The sequence below is a fragment of the Oryctolagus cuniculus genome, chromosome 16, assembly GCF_051225735.1.
Source record: "Oryctolagus cuniculus isolate XC-2025 breed Fujian yellow rabbit chromosome 16, ASM5122573v1, whole genome shotgun sequence".
NCBI lineage: Eukaryota > Metazoa > Chordata > Mammalia > Lagomorpha > Leporidae > Oryctolagus > Oryctolagus cuniculus.
In genome coordinates this window covers 83,673,184-83,692,500 of record NC_142882.1, presented here as the reverse complement: position 1 = coordinate 83,692,500, position 19,317 = coordinate 83,673,184, and the positions used below count along the sequence as shown (strand labels likewise).

The 19,317-nt window shown below is 50.1% G+C and overlaps 1 long non-coding RNA gene across 1 annotated transcript in view; it reads left to right on the top strand.

The window, feature by feature from the left end:
- Positions 1-19,317, top strand: part of LOC149121850 (uncharacterized) — a 62,434-nt gene that overhangs the window by 40,252 nt on the left and 2,865 nt on the right. The window lies entirely within an intron of this gene.

The window sequence follows — 19,317 nt, the reverse complement described above, 5'->3', positions numbered from 1 at the left end:
GTACCTGCCTAAGGACCCATATAGACTGTATGACTTTCCAAGCAGGAAAAGGAAAAAGTGGGATGAGGGCAAATGCTCCATCAGTCCAAGACAAGGCAAGAAACAGAAAAAGGGATTACTGTAAAGCAATGTCAATACAAAGGCAAAATAGGATCTGAAATAGTTAAAAATCTCCATAATCACAATCGGTTTACATGGACTGGAATTAATTAAAAAGCTGGATTCTAAAGCTAGCTGCATGTCTGCAGTTGAGGTGAATGAGTGTATGCGAGGACTTCAGAGCACTCTTGGAAAATGGAATTAAATGACTGGCTGTTGGTTTGACATCCTGGCAGGTGCGATTGTTCCTCTTTGTGTTCACTCTGCCACCAAAGAGCCGGCTGCTACAGCATCACCCAGAGACGCCTCGGAAATGTCAGCTGCCAGGCCCCTCTCAGGGAGTCCCAGAGGCAAACCCTGAGGATGGCGTTTATGCACACTGGAGTTTGAGACCATGGATCCAGCCATCCATGTCCTCTTAGTTGTCTTTGCAAATATGGGAAATTTGCATACATATCAAAACTCTCCACCTACCCAGATGTTTTACAGCGGTGTGTACTGTCTGTACTTTACCACTGGAAAAATGCACTTGCTCTAAGGCACTTTTGGTTTTTACCAGATTATTTTGGGGGTTGATTTCTTGAAGCGAGATTGCTAGACAGGTTGCTAGTCCTGTTTCTTCTGTCAGGCATCCTCAAGTCCCTTTGCTGAGGTGTTGTACCTCTGTGCACTGCCATCGAGGTGTTGTACCCCTGTGTACTGCCATCGAGGTGTTGTACCACTGTACTGCCATCGAGGTGTTGTACCACTGTGCACTGCCATCGAGGTGTTGTACCCCTGTGCACTGCCATCGAGGTGTTGTACCACTGTGTGCCGCCATCAAGGTGTTGTACCTCTGTGCGCTGCCATCGAGGTCTTGTACCTCTGTGTGCTGCCATCGAGGTGTTGTACCCCTGTGCACTGCCATCGAGGTGTTGTACCACTGTACTGCCATCGAGGTGTTGTACCTCTGTGCACTGCCATCGAGGTGTTGTACCCCTGTGCGCTGCCATCGAGGTGTTGTACCCCTGTGCACTGCCATCGAGGTGTTGTACCTCTGTGCACTGCCATCGAGGTCTTGTACCCCTGTGCACTGCCATCGAGGTGTTGTACCACTGTGCACTGCCATCGAGGTGTTGTACCACTGTGCGCTGCCATCGAGGTGTTGTACCCCTGTGCACTGCCATCGAGGTGTTGTACCACTGTACTGCCATCGAGGTGTTGTACCCCTGTGCACTGCCATCGAGGTGTTGTACCACTGTGCGCTGTCATCGAGGTGTTGTACCCCTGTGCACTGCCATCGAGGTGTTGTACCACTGTGTGCTGCCATCGAGGTGTTGTACCCCTGTGCGCTGCCATCGAGGTGTTGTACCACTGTACTGTCATCGAGGTGTTGTACCACTGTACTGCCATCGAGGTGTTGTGCCACTGTGCGCCGCCATCGAGGTGTTGTACCACTGTGCACTGCCATCGAGGTGTTGTACCACTGTGCGCTGCCATCGAGGTGTTGTACCCCTGTGCACTGCCATCGAGGTGTTGTACCACTGTGCGCTGCCATCGAGGTGTTGTACCCCTGTGCACTGCCATCGAGGTGTTGTACCCCTGTGCGCTGCCATCGAGGTGTTGTACCACTGTGCGCTGCCATCGAGGTGTTGTACCACTGTGCGCTGTCATCGAGGTGTTGTACCCCTGTGCACTGCCATCGAGGTGTTGTACCACTGTGCAGTGCCATCGAGGTGTTGTACCACTGTGTGCTGCCATCGAGGTGTTGTACCCCTGTGCGCTGCCATCGAGGTGTTGTACCACTGTGCGCTGCCATCGAGGTGTTGTACCCCTGTGCACTGCCATCGAGGTGTTGTACCCCTGTGCGCTGCCATCGAGGTGTTGTACCACTGTACTGCCATCGAGGTGTTGTACCACTGTACTGTCATCGAGGTGTTGTACCCCTGTGCACTGCCATCGAGGTGTTGTACCACTGTGCACTGCCATCGAGGTGTTGTACCCCTGTGCGCTGCCATCGAGGTGTTGTACCACTGTGCGCTGTCATCGAGGTGTTGTACCCCTGTGCACTGCCATCGAGGTGTTGTACCCCTGTGCGCTGCCATCGAGGTGTTGTACCCCTGTGCGCTGCCATCGAGGTGTTGTACCACTGTGCGCTGCCATCGAGGTGTTGTACCACTGTGCGCTGTCATCGAGGTGTTGTACCACTGTGTGCTGCCATCGAGGTGTTGTACCACTGTGCACTGCCATCGAGGTGTTGTACCACTGTGCGCTGCCATCGAGGTGTTGTACCCCTGTGCACTGCCATCGAGGTGTTGTACCTCTGTGCACTGCCATCGAGGTCTTGTACCCCTGTGCACTGCCATCGAGGTGTTGTACCACTGTGCACTGCCATCGAGGTGTTGTACCACTGTGCGCTGCCATCGAGGTGTTGTACCCCTGTGCACTGCCATCGAGGTGTTGTACCACTGTACTGCCATCGAGGTGTTGTACCCCTGTGCGCTGCCATCGAGGTGTTGTACCACTGTGCGCTGTCATCGAGGTGTTGTACCCCTGTGCACTGCCATCGAGGTGTTGTACCACTGTGTGCTGCCATCGAGGTGTTGTACCCCTGTGCGCTGCCATCGAGGTGTTGTACCACTGTACTGTCATCGAGGTGTTGTACCACTGTACTGCCATCGAGGTGTTGTGCCACTGTGCGCCGCCATCGAGGTGTTGTACCACTGTGCACTGCCATCGAGGTGTTGTACCACTGTGCGCTGCCATCGAGGTGTTGTACCCCTGTGCACTGCCATCGAGGTGTTGTACCACTGTGCGCTGCCATCGAGGTGTTGTACCCCTGTGCACTGCCATCGAGGTGTTGTACCCCTGTGCGCTGCCATCGAGGTGTTGTACCACTGTGCGCTGTCATCGAGGTGTTGTACCCCTGTGCGCTGTCATCGAGGTGTTGTACCCCTGTGCACTGCCATCGAGGTGTTGTACCACTGTGCACTGCCATCGAGGTGTTGTACCACTGTGCGCTGCCATCGAGGTGTTGTACCGCTGTGCGCTGCCATCGAGGTGTTGTACCACTGTGCGCTGCCATCGAGGTGTTGTACCCCTGTGCACTGCCATCGAGGTGTTGTACCCCTGTGCGCTGCCATCGAGGTGTTGTACCACTGTACTGCCATCGAGGTGTTGTACCACTGTACTGTCATCGAGGTGTTGTACCCCTGTGCACTGCCATCGAGGTGTTGTACCACTGTGCACTGCCATCGAGGTGTTGTACCACTGTACTGCCATCGAGGTGTTGTACCCCTGTGCGCTGCCATCGAGGTGTTGTACCACTGTGCGCTGCCATCGAGGTGTTGTACCACTGTGCGCTGTCATCGAGGTGTTGTACCCCTGTGCACTGCCATCGAGGTGTTGTACCCCTGTGCGCTGCCATCGAGGTGTTGTACCCCTGTGCGCTGCCATCGAGGTGTTGTACCACTGTGCGCTGCCATCGAGGTGTTGTACCACTGTGCGCTGTCATCGAGGTGTTGTACCACTGTGTGCTGCCATCGAGGTGTTGTACCACTGTGCACTGCCATCGAGGTGTTGTACCACTGTGCGCTGCCATCGAGGTGTTGTACCTCTGTGCACTGTCATCGAGGTGTTGTACCCCTGTACTGTCATCGAGGTGTTGTACCACTGTGCACTGCCATCGAGGTGTTGTACCACTGTACTGTCATCGAGGTGTTGTACCACTGTGCGCTGTCATCGAGGTGTTGTACCTCTGTGCACTGCCATCGAGGTGTTGTACCACTGTACTGTCATCGAGGTGTTGTGCCACTGTGCGCCGCCATCGAGGTGTTGTACCACTGTGCACTGCCATCGAGGTGTTGTACCCCTGTGCACTGCCATCGAGGTGTTGTACCTCTGTGTGCTGCCATCGAGGTGTTGTACCCCTGTGCACTGCCATCGAGGTGTTGTACCTCTGTGTGCTGCCATCGAGGTGTTGTACCCCTGTGCACTGCCATTGAGGTGTTGTACCCCTGTGCACTGCCATCGAGGTGTTGTACCTCTGTGTGCTGCCATCGAGGTGTTGTACCACTGTGTGCTGCCATCGAGGTGTTGTACCACTGTACTGTCATCGAGGTGTTGTACCACTGTGCACTGTCATCGAGGTGTTGTACCACTGTGCACTGCCATCGAGGTGTTGTACCCCTGTGCGCTGTCATCGAGGTGTTGTACCACTGTACTGTCATCGAGGTGTTGTACCGCTGTGCGCTGCCATCGAGGTGTTGTACCACTGTGTGCTGCCATCGAGGTGTTGTACCACTGTGCACTGCCATCGAGGTGTTGTACCACTGTGCGCTGCCATCGAGGTGTTGTACCACTGTGTACTGTCATCGAGGTGTTGTACCACTGTGCGCTGTCATCGAGGTGTTGTACCCCTGTGCACTGCCATCGAGGTGTTGTACCCCTGTGCGCTGCCATCGAGGTGTTGTACCCCTGTGCACTGCCATCGAGGTGTTGTACCACTGTGCGCTGCCATCGAGGTGTTGTACCACTGTGCGCTGTCATCGAGGTGTTGTACCACTGTGTGCTGCCATCGAGGTGTTGTACCACTGTGCACTGCCATCGAGGTGTTGTACCACTGTGCGCTGCCATCGAGGTGTTGTACCCCTGTGCACTGCCATCGAGGTGTTGTACCTCTGTGCACTGCCATCGAGGTCTTGTACCCCTGTGCACTGCCATCGAGGTGTTGTACCACTGTGCACTGCCATCGAGGTGTTGTACCACTGTGCGCTGCCATCGAGGTGTTGTACCCCTGTGCACTGCCATCGAGGTGTTGTACCACTGTACTGCCATCGAGGTGTTGTACCCCTGTGCACTGCCATCGAGGTGTTGTACCACTGTGCGCTGTCATCGAGGTGTTGTACCCCTGTGCACTGCCATCGAGGTGTTGTACCACTGTGTGCTGCCATCGAGGTGTTGTACCCCTGTGCGCTGCCATCGAGGTGTTGTACCACTGTACTGTCATCGAGGTGTTGTACCACTGTACTGCCATCGAGGTGTTGTGCCACTGTGCGCCGCCATCGAGGTGTTGTACCACTGTGCACTGCCATCGAGGTGTTGTACCACTGTGCGCTGCCATCGAGGTGTTGTACCCCTGTGCACTGCCATCGAGGTGTTGTACCACTGTGCGCTGCCATCGAGGTGTTGTACCCCTGTGCACTGCCATCGAGGTGTTGTACCCCTGTGCGCTGCCATCGAGGTGTTGTACCACTGTGCGCTGTCATCGAGGTGTTGTACCCCTGTGCGCTGTCATCGAGGTGTTGTACCCCTGTGCACTGCCATCGAGGTGTTGTACCACTGTGCACTGCCATCGAGGTGTTGTACCACTGTGCGCTGCCATCGAGGTGTTGTACCGCTGTGCGCTGCCATCGAGGTGTTGTACCACTGTGCGCTGCCATCGAGGTGTTGTACCCCTGTGCACTGCCATCGAGGTGTTGTACCCCTGTGCGCTGCCATCGAGGTGTTGTACCACTGTACTGCCATCGAGGTGTTGTACCACTGTACTGTCATCGAGGTGTTGTACCCCTGTGCACTGCCATCGAGGTGTTGTACCACTGTGCACTGCCATCGAGGTGTTGTACCACTGTACTGCCATCGAGGTGTTGTACCCCTGTGCGCTGCCATCGAGGTGTTGTACCACTGTGCGCTGCCATCGAGGTGTTGTACCACTGTGCGCTGTCATCGAGGTGTTGTACCCCTGTGCGCTGCCATCGAGGTGTTGTACCCCTGTGCGCTGCCATCGAGGTGTTGTACCACTGTGCGCTGTCATCGAGGTGTTGTACCACTGTGTGCTGCCATCGAGGTGTTGTACCACTGTGCACTGCCATCGAGGTGTTGTACCACTGTGCGCTGCCATCGAGGTGTTGTACCTCTGTGCACTGTCATCGAGGTGTTGTACCCCTGTACTGTCATCGAGGTGTTGTACCACTGTGCACTGCCATCGAGGTGTTGTACCACTGTACTGTCATCGAGGTGTTGTACCACTGTGCGCTGTCATCGAGGTGTTGTACCTCTGTGCACTGCCATCGAGGTGTTGTACCACTGTACTGTCATCGAGGTGTTGTGCCACTGTGCGCCGCCATCGAGGTGTTGTACCACTGTGCACTGCCATCGAGGTGTTGTACCCCTGTGCACTGCCATCGAGGTGTTGTACCTCTGTGTGCTGCCATCGAGGTGTTGTACCCCTGTGCACTGCCATCGAGGTGTTGTACCTCTGTGTGCTGCCATCGAGGTGTTGTACCCCTGTGCACTGCCATTGAGGTGTTGTACCCCTGTGCACTGCCATCGAGGTGTTGTACCTCTGTGTGCTGCCATCGAGGTGTTGTACCACTGTGTGCTGCCATCGAGGTGTTGTACCACTGTACTGTCATCGAGGTGTTGTACCACTGTGCACTGTCATCGAGGTGTTGTACCACTGTGCACTGCCATCGAGGTGTTGTACCCCTGTGCGCTGTCATCGAGGTGTTGTACCACTGTACTGTCATCGAGGTGTTGTACCGCTGTGCGCTGCCATCGAGGTGTTGTACCACTGTGTGCTGCCATCGAGGTGTTGTACCACTGTGCACTGCCATCGAGGTGTTGTACCACTGTGCGCTGCCATCGAGGTGTTGTACCACTGTGTACTGTCATCGAGGTGTTGTACCACTGTACTGTCATCGAGGTGTTGTACCACTGTGCGCTGTCATCGAGGTGTTGTACCCCTGTGCACTGCCATCGAGGTGTTGTACCACTGTGCGCTGCCATCGAGGTGTTGTACCACTGTACTGTCATCGAGGTGTTGTACCACTGTGCACTGCCATCGAGGTGTTGTACCTCTGTGCACTGCCATCGAGGTGTTGTACCACTGTGTGCTGCCATCGAGGTGTTGTACCACTGTACTGTCATCGAGGTGTTGTACCTCTGTGCACTGCCATCGAGGTGTTGTACCACTGTGCACTGCCATCGAGGTGTTGTACCCCTGTGCACTGCCATCGAGGTGTTGTACCACTGTGTGCTGCCATCGAGGTGTTGTACCTCTGTGTGCTGCCATCGAGGTGTTGTACCTCTGTGTGCTGCCATCGAGGTGTTGTACCACTGTACTGTCATCGAGGTGTTGTACCACTGTGCACTGCCATCAAGGTGTTGTACCCCTGTGCACTGTCATCGAGGTGTTGTACCTCTGTGCACTGTCATCGAGGTGTTGTACCACTGTGCACTGCCATCAGTGGCTTCCTACAGCCTTGCCGGTAGAGTGTGTCCTCAGATTTTCGGGTGTTTGCCCGTCTGAGAGGTGAGACATTGTAGTTCTTATTTGCATTTCCTCAGCGTGAGTTTGAACAGCTTGTTCACACATTTTGGTGTCATTTTCACTTCTTTTTCTGTGAAATATCTGCTTATGTATTTTGCCACTTTTTATCAGGTTGTTAATGTTTTTTCTCAATTTGTATGGAATGTTGATATGTTGAAAATATTAGCCATCTTCATGTAAATATCTTTTCTCAGTTTATTTCTTTTGATTATGCTTGTGTTCTTTTTGTGTTGTGACAATATTTTAAGGAAAATTTATACCATTGGATTTATCAGTTTTACCTTGTAGACGCCAGATCTGGAGGGTGTGGCCTGAATGTGTGCCCCCAAATTCCCACGAGGACTATGAATGGCCAAGGTGCTAGTGTGCAGTGTGTGTCTTCAGGTGGGGGGTTCTGGGGGCAGAGCCTTCACAGGGGGTCGGGCTTGTGGCTGAGGGTGCCTCTCCCGTGCTCCTCCACCCTGTGGGGCTCAGTGCTCTGCCCCTTTGGTTCTTTCGCTCTCTGCTTCCCGCACGTGAGGACGGAGCGTTCAAGGCACCGTCTGGGAGGCTGAGAGCCGGCTCCTGCTGGCCACTGAATCTGCCGCAGGCTTCACCTGGGAGTTCCAACCTCGGAACTTTGAGAAAGACACCTTCATTCTCCGGCGAAGACCCAGTCCCTGGTGTTCAGCTGCAGTACATGAACAGCCAACACAAAGGCAATTTCCCATGTTTTCATTAAAAATTTGATTCATTTAGAGTTTATCCCAATGTGGATTAAGACCTGTTTTCTGTCCTAATCTAATTTATAATTGTCCCAATATAATTTATTTAGTTCATCTTTTTCCATAATAATTCAAGATGCTGCCTTTATCAAATGCTAGATTTCCATATATATAAATGAGTCTATTTATACATTTCTTCCATTCTATTTATCTGTCTATAGCAGGCTGTTTTAATTATGGTGGCTTTAAAGTATGTCTTAATAATCTGGTGATAATTATGAATATTTTCATTTTTATACTAATTGTTAGTTTGATGTGAATAATACCCCTAGTCCTCTCTTTCTGTAGATGCCATCTGTTGGTTTCCTATGAGAATCAACACTTCAAATAACTATTGCTGTTTCCTTTCTTCTGCCTACCACTCCACTGTATTGAATAGGTTTTTCTTTTAAAGTGGGAGTCACCAGCATTTTCTTACTTATTTATTTACTTGAGAGGTAGAGTTACAGTCAGAGAGAGGGAGAGACAGAGAGAAAGGTCTTTCATCTGCTGGTTCACTCCCCAAATGGCTGCAACAACTGGAGCTGCGCCGATCCCAAGCCAGGAGCCAAGAGCTTCTTCTGGGTCTCCCACATGGGTGCAGGGGCCCAAGCACTTGGGCCATCTTCCACTGCCTTCCCAGGCCATAGCAGAGAGCTGGACTGGAAGAGGAGCAGCTGGGGCATGAACTGGTGCCCACATGGGATGCAGTGCCATAGGTGGAGATTAGCCTACCATGCCACAGCGCCAGCCCCAGTATTGAATAGATTTGCCTTCACTTTAATCTTGATACTCTTAAGTACACTTATTCCATCATTATTTGGTTTCTAAGCTTCAAGAGCTATCCCAACTCACATTTTGTGTCACGAAATGTCACAGAAGAGAAAGGTGGGAATCAAATGCCTAATTAATTAGGCATTATATGGTATATATGGTAATCATTAGCGTAATATCTATGTTGCTTCCCATGAGCTCTTTCCTTCCCTCCTCACTTTCCTTATTTGTAATATTTACCCACTGTCAGAGCTTTGGGATTTACACAGTTTTGTTACTCTTACTCCCGTCTTTATTCTTCCTTCTATAATTAAGTGTATGCGGTGCTCACCTCTCAACCGTATCCTGAGGCTTCTGCAGTTGTCTTGTCTGGATTACTTTTTGTACCTTCTTCATTTCCTGAACCCTTGCCCTCATGTGGTCACAACACTTTGTCGTTATATTTGGCCTTTATATTTGAAGAGCAATTTGACTAGATATAAAATACTTAGCTCACTCTCTCATGGAACATCTCAAAAATGTTTTTTTTTTTCCATACAAATACTGCTTTTTGGAAGAAGGATGTCAGTATGATTTTCATTTTTCCTGACTGCATAAAGGATTTTTCCTTAATTTTAAGGTTCAGTAATTTCACAAGATATGTCTAGGTTGACCAGTTTGCGTCATTTCTTGAATTACAGTTTTAAATGTTTCTTAAGTTCCATTTTCTAGGCATTGTCTTGCAGTTCTTCAGTTACACTTACTTTGGGTTTCCTTTGTCTGTTGGATACTCTTCTATCACTTTCTCCTGAATCTTAAAAAAACAAACAAACAAACAAACAAAAAAACTTTATCACTGTTTGAATGCCTTTATGTTTCCCCACGCATGCTCCACTTTCCTTACGTATGTGTTCACAGTATCTAGGTTTTTTGCTTTTTTAAAAGATTTTATTTTATTTATTTGAAAGAGTTACAGAGAGAGGTAGAGACAGAGAAAGAGGTCTTTCATCCACTGGTTCACTCCCCAGATGGCTGCAACGGCCGGAGCTGCGCCAATCTGAAGTCAGGAGCTTCTTCCAGGTTTTCCACATGGGTGCAGGGGCCCAAGCACTCGGGCCATCTTCCACTGCCTTCCCAGGCAACAGCAGAGAGCTGGATTGGAAATGGAGCTGCCAGGTTTCGAACCAGCACCTGTATGGGATGTTGGCGCTTCAGGCCAGGGCTTTAACCCACTGCGCCACAGAACCGGCCCCAAGGTATCTATTTGTTGATTCTTTAAATTCAGTTCTTATTTCTTATTGTTTGCTCTTTTCACTCCATAATTCTTTCTCTTTTGTTAAAGATTTATTTATTTGAAAGTGACAGAGACAGAAGTGGAGAAAGGATAGATGAATAGATAGATAGATAGATGAGGTAAATCTTCCATTTTCTGGCTCACTTCTCAAATGGCCACATAACCAGGCCTAGGCTAGTCTGAAACCAGAAGCCAGGAACCCCATCCAGGTTTTCTACACAGGTAGCAGGAGCCCAAGCACTTGGGCCATCACCTGCTACCTTTCCAGGCACATTGGCAGGAAGCTGGCTCAGAAGTGGAGCAGCTGGGACTCTAATGGACACTCTGACATGAGATGCTTAACCCACTACACCATAAGGCCCTCCTCCATTCTTTCTTGACCTCTATCAAGTCTCATTTTCTATCCTTCCATAAATTTTTATGCATAGTTCCTGGGTATAAGGAATAGTAAAATACTCTAACTCTCTAAATGAAAATAACTCTTAGTGGCTAGCCCATATCATATTCAATTTAAATAACTACTGGGTGGCTCGTTTTCCCAAAATCTTTTATCAGAGCAGAATTTGTCAATTGTTTGGGGGGTAGATGGAGGAAGATCTTTTCCTGTGTTCATGGCAGTTGACGGCTTTGTTCTGGCTCCTCTGGCTGCATGGTGCTGGGAAGAGCTGGCTCAGGGTTGCCGCTTTCCTCTGGGGGTCTTGTAGATGTTGCTCAGAGCGCTTCGCCACATTGACGGAAGGTCCTAACTCAAACCTTTATGTCTACTGAAACTTTGTAAGGCATCTGTCAGCATCTCTCAGCATTTGGGATACTTCGCTCCAAAACCTGTGTCTCAGTCTGCCTCGATTCAGCATGGTCGAGGGGTTACATCTGCACTTGCTCTCAGATTCTATCAGTCTCAACCTCTGTTGCCAATCACCCTCCCCTCCATATCCCCTCACCATGTTTTGCCCTATCAGCTTCATAGTGGTTAATCAAAGGAACATGTTATTTTGTTTGTATATGCATTATTAAGGGCATTTTATTATTTATTTATTTATTTATTTATTTTTGACAGGCAGAGTTAGACAGTGAGAGAGAGAGAGACAGAGAGAAAGGTCTTCCTTCCATTGGTTCACCCCCCGAATGGCTGCCACTGCTGGCACTCTGTGCCGATCTGAAGCCAGAAGCCAGGTGCTTCCTCCTGGTCTCCCATGGGGTGCAGGGCCCAAGGACCGGGGCCATCCTCCACTGCACTCCTGGGCCACAGCAGAGAGCTGGACTGGAAGAGGAGCAACCGGGACAGAACCGGCGATTAAGGGCATTTTATATCTTTAGTCTTTTAAAAAAGATATTATCTTCCTTTATAGGTAAGGGATTGGAGCCTGGGAAAAGAGATAAACTTTGCTAACACACTCTGTTGTGTGCATTTTCACATTTTATGTTTAACTTACCTTAATGCATAATAATGAGCAAAATTAACCAGTGAGAGGTAGATTTGAGTGAAAGACACAACACATGCCAACATTGTTATATTACTGATTAAAATAATGGATTTTGCAACTTTTCTGACAGCAATGCTTTGTTAGATTCCCCCAGAGGCAGACATAAAGACAGGATCAAAGAAAATGCCTTGAAGGATGAAGGGACCTGCAAACAAGGCTTTGTACTACAGTGCAAGCCTTCAGCCTGCAAAAGGTGAGAGTGACACAGGTTGGCGCTGTGGCGCCTGCAGTGCCAGCATCCCATATGCGTGCCGGTTCTAGTCCCAGCTGCTCCTCTTCCAATCCAGCTCTCTGCTATGGCCTGGGAAAGCAATGGAAGATGGTCCAAGTGCTTGGGCCCCTGCACCCAAGAGGGAGACCTGGAAGAAGCTCCTGGCTTTGGATCGGTGCAGCTCTGGCCATTGCAGCCTTTGGGGAGTGAACCAGCAGATGGAAGACCTCTCTCTCTGTCTCTGTCTCTTTCTCTCACTGTCTGTAACTCTACCTCTCAAATAAATAAATAAAAAATCTTTAAAAAAAAGTGAATGTGAGGGAGACTTGGGTGGGAAGAAATTCGCGTCACAGTGTGGTTTTGAAAGCTGTTAGTTTGGGCCGCTGGGAAAACCCAAGCAAGTCCGGCTCTTCAGAAGAAGCTCGCATAGGCGGGATGGCTTGGTTCCAGTGTCTCTGTCACGTGGGGTCGCTGGCTGGGAGCAGCCCGGGGCAGTGTGGATCAGGTGAACATGTGATGCCTTGCTAGGTGTCTCCATTGGAGGTTGTCAATCGTTATGTCCCCTTGCAGCAGGTTCTCTTGACAGACATCCCAGTAGGTTACCATCCGTGACCACCACTGATGTCTACTTGCTATATTTAGGCAGTTTTATAAAAATTATTTTTTTCTTTCTTTCTTTCTTTTTTTTTACAGGCAGAGTTAGACAGTGAGTGAGAGAGAGAGAGAGAGAGAGAGAGAGAGAGAGAGAAAGGTCTTCCTTCCATTGGTTCACTTCCCAAATGGCTGCTATGGCTGGCGTGCTGTGGCTGGCACGCTGCGCCGATCTGAAACCAGGAGCCGGGTGCTTCCTCCTGGTCTCCCATGAGGTGCAGGGCCCTAGGACTTGGGCCATCCTCCACTGCATTCCCTGGCCACAGCAGAGAGCTGGCCTGGAAGAGGAGCAACCGGGACAGAATCCGGTGCCCCAACCAGGACTTGAACCCGAGGTGCTGGCACTGCAGGTGGAGGATTACCCAAGTGAGCCACAGTGCTGGCCTAAAAATGATTTTTTAAAAATTCTCCCTACAGTATACATGTGAGTAATGAGAAGTTACTTCTTTTTTTCTCTTAAGATTTATTTTTATTTATTTGAAAGGCATAGATATACAGAGAGAGTAGTAGAGGTAGAGGGGGACAGAGAGAGAGAGAGAGAGAGAGAGAGAGAGAGGTCTTCCATCTGCTGTTTCACTCCCCAATTGACTGCAACAGCCGGAGCTGGGCCGATTTGTAGCCAGGAGCCAGAAGCTTTCTCCAGTTCTCCCACATGGGTGCAGGGGCCCAAGAACTTGAGCCATCTTCAACTGCTTTCCCAGTCCATAACAGAGAGCTGGATTGGAAGAAGAACAGCTGGGACTTGAACTGATGCCGGCACTGCAGGTGGCGGCTTTACCCACTATGCCACAGCATTGGCCCCTGAAAATGATTTTTATGATAAATTCCTTTTGTCTTCAAGTGGCTTCAGTGAACTCTCATTTGGGAAAAAATTCCAGCTACGATGAAATAATGGATGACTTTTGGTAGTTGAGAATTTCTGAAATGACTACTAAGAATTTGAATATTATTTTAATTAGAGAATGTGCGAGGAGATAAAAATGTCACTTAGCACTATTTAGCATCCCAGTAATCACATACAGCCTAAAGGTACCATTAGATAATGTTGTTCCTTTAGTCTTGTCAGTTTTGTTTTTTTTAAGGTGAAGTATTCATCACCAACTGAGAAGTCCAGCATTGGTGGCTGGACTTACCTATTTCTCATCGGTCTGTTCTTTTGACCACTTTGATTTTGATCTACAACCAATTTGTTTTCAGGAGAATCACCTGCTTCCCAACGGCCCAGAAAAGCTCCTAGGCCGAAAATCAGGTCATCTGTGGTCTAATTCTGCTCCATCCCAGTGGAGCTGTGTGACCTGGCAGTAATGAGTTCACCCCCTTGGCCTTTGGTTTCCACATCTGTGAAATGAGTTTGTAAGATTAGATAATCTGCAGGCTTCATCTAGTCTATGCAACAGCATAGTTGAAGTTGGAGGGTCATGGGCAAAATGTTTCTATATTTGCTACCATAACTAAAATAAAGACATGGAAGTCATATTTTGGAAATGTGTAATGACCATGCATTTTGGAAAATGGAATTAATATTTAAAACAATCATCTAGGCTAGGGGAGAAGCTAATTTGCATAAGGAACTTTAATAAGGATAGGATAGGTTTTTGAAAAATAAATAAATAGAAGTATATTTTAGAATAGCTTTAGGTTTATAGGTTTATTGCAAAGAATACAGAATATGTGTTTTTGTTTTGCACTCAAGTGTTAAAATAGTAATAGAAGTCTATATAGGGTATTGGTGGAAGGGAAATTGGGGTTGGTGGGGCAGACTGTGGAGAGACTGGAGTTAATAATCTATATGAAAAGAACTTAGGGGCTGGCATTGTGGCATAGTGGGTAAAGTTGCTGCCTGTGACACTGGCATCCTAAATGTGTGCTGGTTCATGTCCTGGCTGCTCCACCTCTGATCTGGCTCCATGCTAATGGCCTGGAAAAAACAGTGTAGGATGGCCTCTGGAGGCCATCTGGGGAGTGATCCATCGGGTGGAAGATTCTGTATCTCTCTCTCTCTCTCTCTGCAACTCTCAAACTAAAGAAATACATCTCAAAAATAAGCATTTTAGCATCTTATTTGATGTGAGCTGATGTTATTACCAAAACAAAAACATTTCCTGTGGAAGCTTAGGTGTCAGCAGCAGAGACTCGTGGTCCAGGACAGGGGACGCGCGGTCACACCGGGCCCAACACAGCCACTCCCCAGTTTCAGGGAACTGTGTCTTACAAGGAGCAGTGAAAAGTTTGCAGGGGATCTGGAGAAGGATGAGAATGGAGTAGGATGATGAAAGATCGGGAAATTATTATGTAGGAGGAAAGCCTGAATGAACTCGAGAGGTTTAGCATGAATGAGCAGGGCCGTAACAGCAACTACTTCTTAAATTAAATGTGTTTCCAACAATGGGGTAGCGGTTCAGCGTCATTTAAAAACCAAAATGATATAAAAAGATATACATGCTTCTACACCGGTGCACACTCCTCTGCCTGCCCAGCGCCCCCATCCTGTGTAAGTCTGGCTCTTTTGAATCTTTCTAGTGTTTGTTTAGGCAGTGGAAAGCCAACAGGGCTGTCATTTGGCCTAACAATTAAGATACCGCTGTGGACACCGCCTGCCGTGTTGAAGTGCCTGGCTTTGAGTCCCTGATCTGCTTCCAACGCCACCTTTGTGACAGTGTGCACTGTGGGAGGCAGTAAATGATGGCTCAGAAGCGCGTGGATCCCTGCCACCCACGTGGGAGACACAGACTGAGTTCCTGGATCAGAGTTTTGGCCTGGCCCGGCCCCAGCTGTTGCTGGCATGTGGGTAGTGAACGAGCAGATGGAAGATCTCTGTTTCTCTCTCTCTGCCTCTCAAGTTAATAACATCAATGAAAATGGAAGAAAATTCAAATAGACATATACAAAAGACAGCATACTATATATCCTATTTTCTCTTTTATTCACTATGTGTTTTTCATATCCTCATTGTTGGCACAGCTGCCCTGCATTCCGTTCTGTGAAGGCAGAGTGCCGGGCTGCTCCGTCCCCACGGCAATGCTGCACTGGCCGCTCCTGCTCTGCTTTTATAAGGTCCTCACTCCGGAGACACAACCGAAATCAACAGCAAGACTTATTATTATTTTTTTTATCTTGAATGCTTGAAGGCATAGACGTAGGCTGAATTCTCAGGCGTGGGACCGATGCGATGCGTCAGAACCTAACCGTGCGTTTTTAATTCGGAGAGAGACTGCATAATTGCAGCCACAGGGGGTGCTCCTCTTGGCACAGTGCAGAGCACCCCGTGGGAACGCGCCCCTCGCAGCCTCCCCCGGAGCCGAGCGTGTGCCCAGACTTCTGGAGGTTTGCCCAGCTGCCTCTCAGTGTAGCGGCAGCTCTCCTGCAGCTCGCTACGAGGCAGGTGGAATGTCTCCCCGCGTGCGGGAGAGCCTCGTGCCCCCGTGAGATCCGTTCATGCCCTCTGCACAGCCTCCTCTTGGGCTGGGCAGCTCTTGTTGGCACTGCCTCGGCTTCCCCTTGGACGTTCACCTTGGCAAGCAGGAAGCTGTGTGAGCACCTGTCATCACCCTGCCCAAGGTCATTTGTCCTGGCTGTGGTGGCACTCAGAAAGTGCGAGGAGTCACAGGTGCCAGCAGCTTCATGGCCTGGAAGCTTCTCCCGTCCGCCGAGGAAGGGGATTTGGGGAAGGAAAGCACATTTCTGTTCTAGTCGATGGGGATAACTCTGGGTTGCATTTGATGCTGTCAGGGTTTCCCAGTAGAACTGCGCCAGTTGCCCACAGCGGTGATTGGCTTGAAAACACACCTCGTCCTCCCCTGTTAGGCCGACTACTCCATTCTCATTATTTAATGATTTCACTTCTAGGGAAAACTTTCCTCAGCCTCGCCCACGCTTGAGGTGGAACCCAGCCAAGCCAGGTTAGCCCAGTCTTTGAGCGCTTTCAAAGTGTGGTCTGCAGGGGGCGCTGGCGTGTGAACGGCTTGCTGCTGGTCTGCGCTACATCCCAAAATCCAGATGGAAGTTGCGAAGCTGTAACGGCGATCTGTGGCTGCAGCGATCCTGAGTGTGTGATTTTGCGTTGAGCAGGCACACACTGAAAAACAAACAACAATACCGGCCCTCGTCTCTCCTGGCTGGTGAGCCACTGCTTTAAGGCACGACACTGAGTGCAATGGGCGGACGTACTGTTGCAGAACGACAGTTCTTGTTAGAGACCCCCGACCTGGGACGTGCTGCGAAATGCAGAGCGAGCAGCCCAGCAGCCCTGGCGTAAGTCCTCGGGCTGCCCGGGGAGCTGGGTGTGGAGGGCCTTAGAGACTGAAGCTGGGGCTGAGCGCGCATGCTCAGCTCCTGCCCAAGTTCCTGGGTGCCAGTGGTGCACGTGACCCTTGCTGATCTTTGGGGAACTTGCAAGGCCAGCTGATCTCCAGCTGGTCTGGGGCGGGGTGCTTACATGTGAGTGGGAGCTACCTTCTGCCCCAAGGCTGGAAATTCCCTGCCTGGCACTCGAATTCGCCTCCACAACCCCTCAGGACAGCGCTGGCCAGCAGGGTTTTTCTCCAGCGACTCTGGCGATTAGAACTTTGTTGTGCCGGCAGGGTGTGCGGTTCTTGCAATCCAGTGAGTTCTTGATAAAGGACAAGTAGGGGCGCTCTGAGCTAAGGGAGACAGACCGGAGGCTTGGCCCTGCCTTTACACTCGAGGGGTTCGGTCTCAGTGCTGTTAGAAACACTGCATGGATGTGGGAGCCAACTTCCGAGTAAGTGCCCAGAGTGCCTAACACAGGGAAGAGGTTTCGCGGTGGCAGCCGAAACTCCGTCATGAAAGGCTAACCCCGCTCTGGTGGCTGGCTCCCCTTCTCACGGACAAGCCCAGTGTTGGGTGAAGGACTTCTCCTGCTTCAATGGATTCCACGAGTCAGTTTCAAAGAAAAAGAACAGGATCGCTGCCACTAATGTTTGTCTCTCTCCGTCTCAGCAGCATGAAAGACAGGATTCATAACCAAGAAGCTAATGCATTCACTGGACTTCTTAAAAACCCATTGACTTTCTGCAAAGCATAGGGGAAAGTTTATTTTTAGCAGAACATGTTCTGATAGCTTTTGAGATACCGTGAGTTCCAGTATACAGCGCTCCATTTTAAAAAAAGATTTATTTATTTATTTGAAAGGCAGAGTTACAGGGAAGCAGAGGCGGGGGGGTGGGGGGGAGAGGGGTCTTCCATCTGCTGGTTCACTCCCCAAATAGCCACAGTGGCCCGAGCTGCACCAATCTGAAGTCAGGAGCCAGGAGCTTCTTCCAGGTCTCCCATGTGGGTGCAGGGGCCCAAGGACTTGGGCCATCTTCTGCTGCTTTCCCAGGCACATTAGCAGGGAGCTGGATTGGAAGTGCAGCAGCAGGGACCCGAATCAGCTCCCATAGCTGCAGGCGGCAGCTTTATCCGCTATGGCACAACGCTGGCTCCTCCTTTTTTTTTTTTTTAACAAAATTGAGAAATTGGCAGCTGGAGGTTATAGATAATGAAACTAAATACATTTTTCTTTTTGAACACTTAGGTTCTTCACTGGTATTAAAGTCCTGGATTAAAAGTGTTGTGAAATTTCTTGCACAAGTCACTGGATCTTAAGAACAAAAAAGTCTGGTCAGTACACAAAGCACTAACACGAAACCGGAGAGAAAGAAAACATTTACCTTTCAGCCCCTGGAGCAGGGCTGTCCTCTCCGACCGCCCCGTGAGTCCTCTGGTCCGGGGTTTTCCCTGCTCCACCTGCACGCCCTGCCGCTTCCTCTGGGGTTCAGGGAAGCTTATGCTCAGCCTGCAGAGGGAAGATTGAAAAGCCAATGGCAATGGACTTGAACTCAGTGCATGACGCACAGATCCTATGCCAGGACACCCTCAGCAGGTAAACTGGGCTCAACAGAAGTAGTTGAGGAGGGTTGAGGCAGGGCAGTCTGGAATATTTAAGACTCCAATGAGCTTTTTAAGCTCATCAAAGAAACGTTCAAAGAAGAGGTGTCAGAGGTTCAGTCCACCCCGCCTAATGTGTGGGTCCCAAGGGGGATTTCTTGCTGCTGTGCTGAAAGGGGCTAGCCCCTCAGTGCAGAGCCCAGCTCTGCCTCCTGCGGGTCCTGGGAGCCTAGGCTAGGCAGTGAGGTTTTAGCTCCGGCTTTGCTTACGGTAACCTACAGCAGATGGCAGGAAAGGCCTCCCAGGTTCCCCTGCGGCAGGGAGCAGCCGTGCTGGCTGCTGTTTCCTGGCTCGGCTTGGGGAGGGCAGCAGAGTCCTCCCCTTCCCCATCCCCTCTCCTCCTGCCCCTCCACCTTTGACCCTTGACCTTCTCTTTCCTCACATAGGTCTTACATGAGAGTTCAGGCTTTCGCTTTGAGTTTGAGGTGAGGCAATGCGTAGAGGAGTAACGCAATTTTTTTTCCCCTAAATTCTACTGAGCAAGCTTGAGAAGAAAGACTTTGGATTGCAACACTAACTCCTTATAGGCAATTGAAATAGGATCCTGGATGGCTCTGTGCGGGCTCTCCTGGAGGACAGAGGTTGGGAGGACGGCTGTGGAGAGGCGAGTGAGCATTGCCCTCTGTGGCTCTGTGTCTGGACTGCTTTTCCCCTGATTTTGGGAGGAGTTCCAGATCTTTCGAGCTCCCCGAGATGAAAGGCAGGATAAACAGGCCTCTTTATCTTGGCTGCTTGTGATCCCTGAACAATAAACACATGGGGAACTCTTGAGTGAATTTCTAATTGAAGCAGCTTCGGAGTAGGGGCTTCTCCATTTGCCTCTG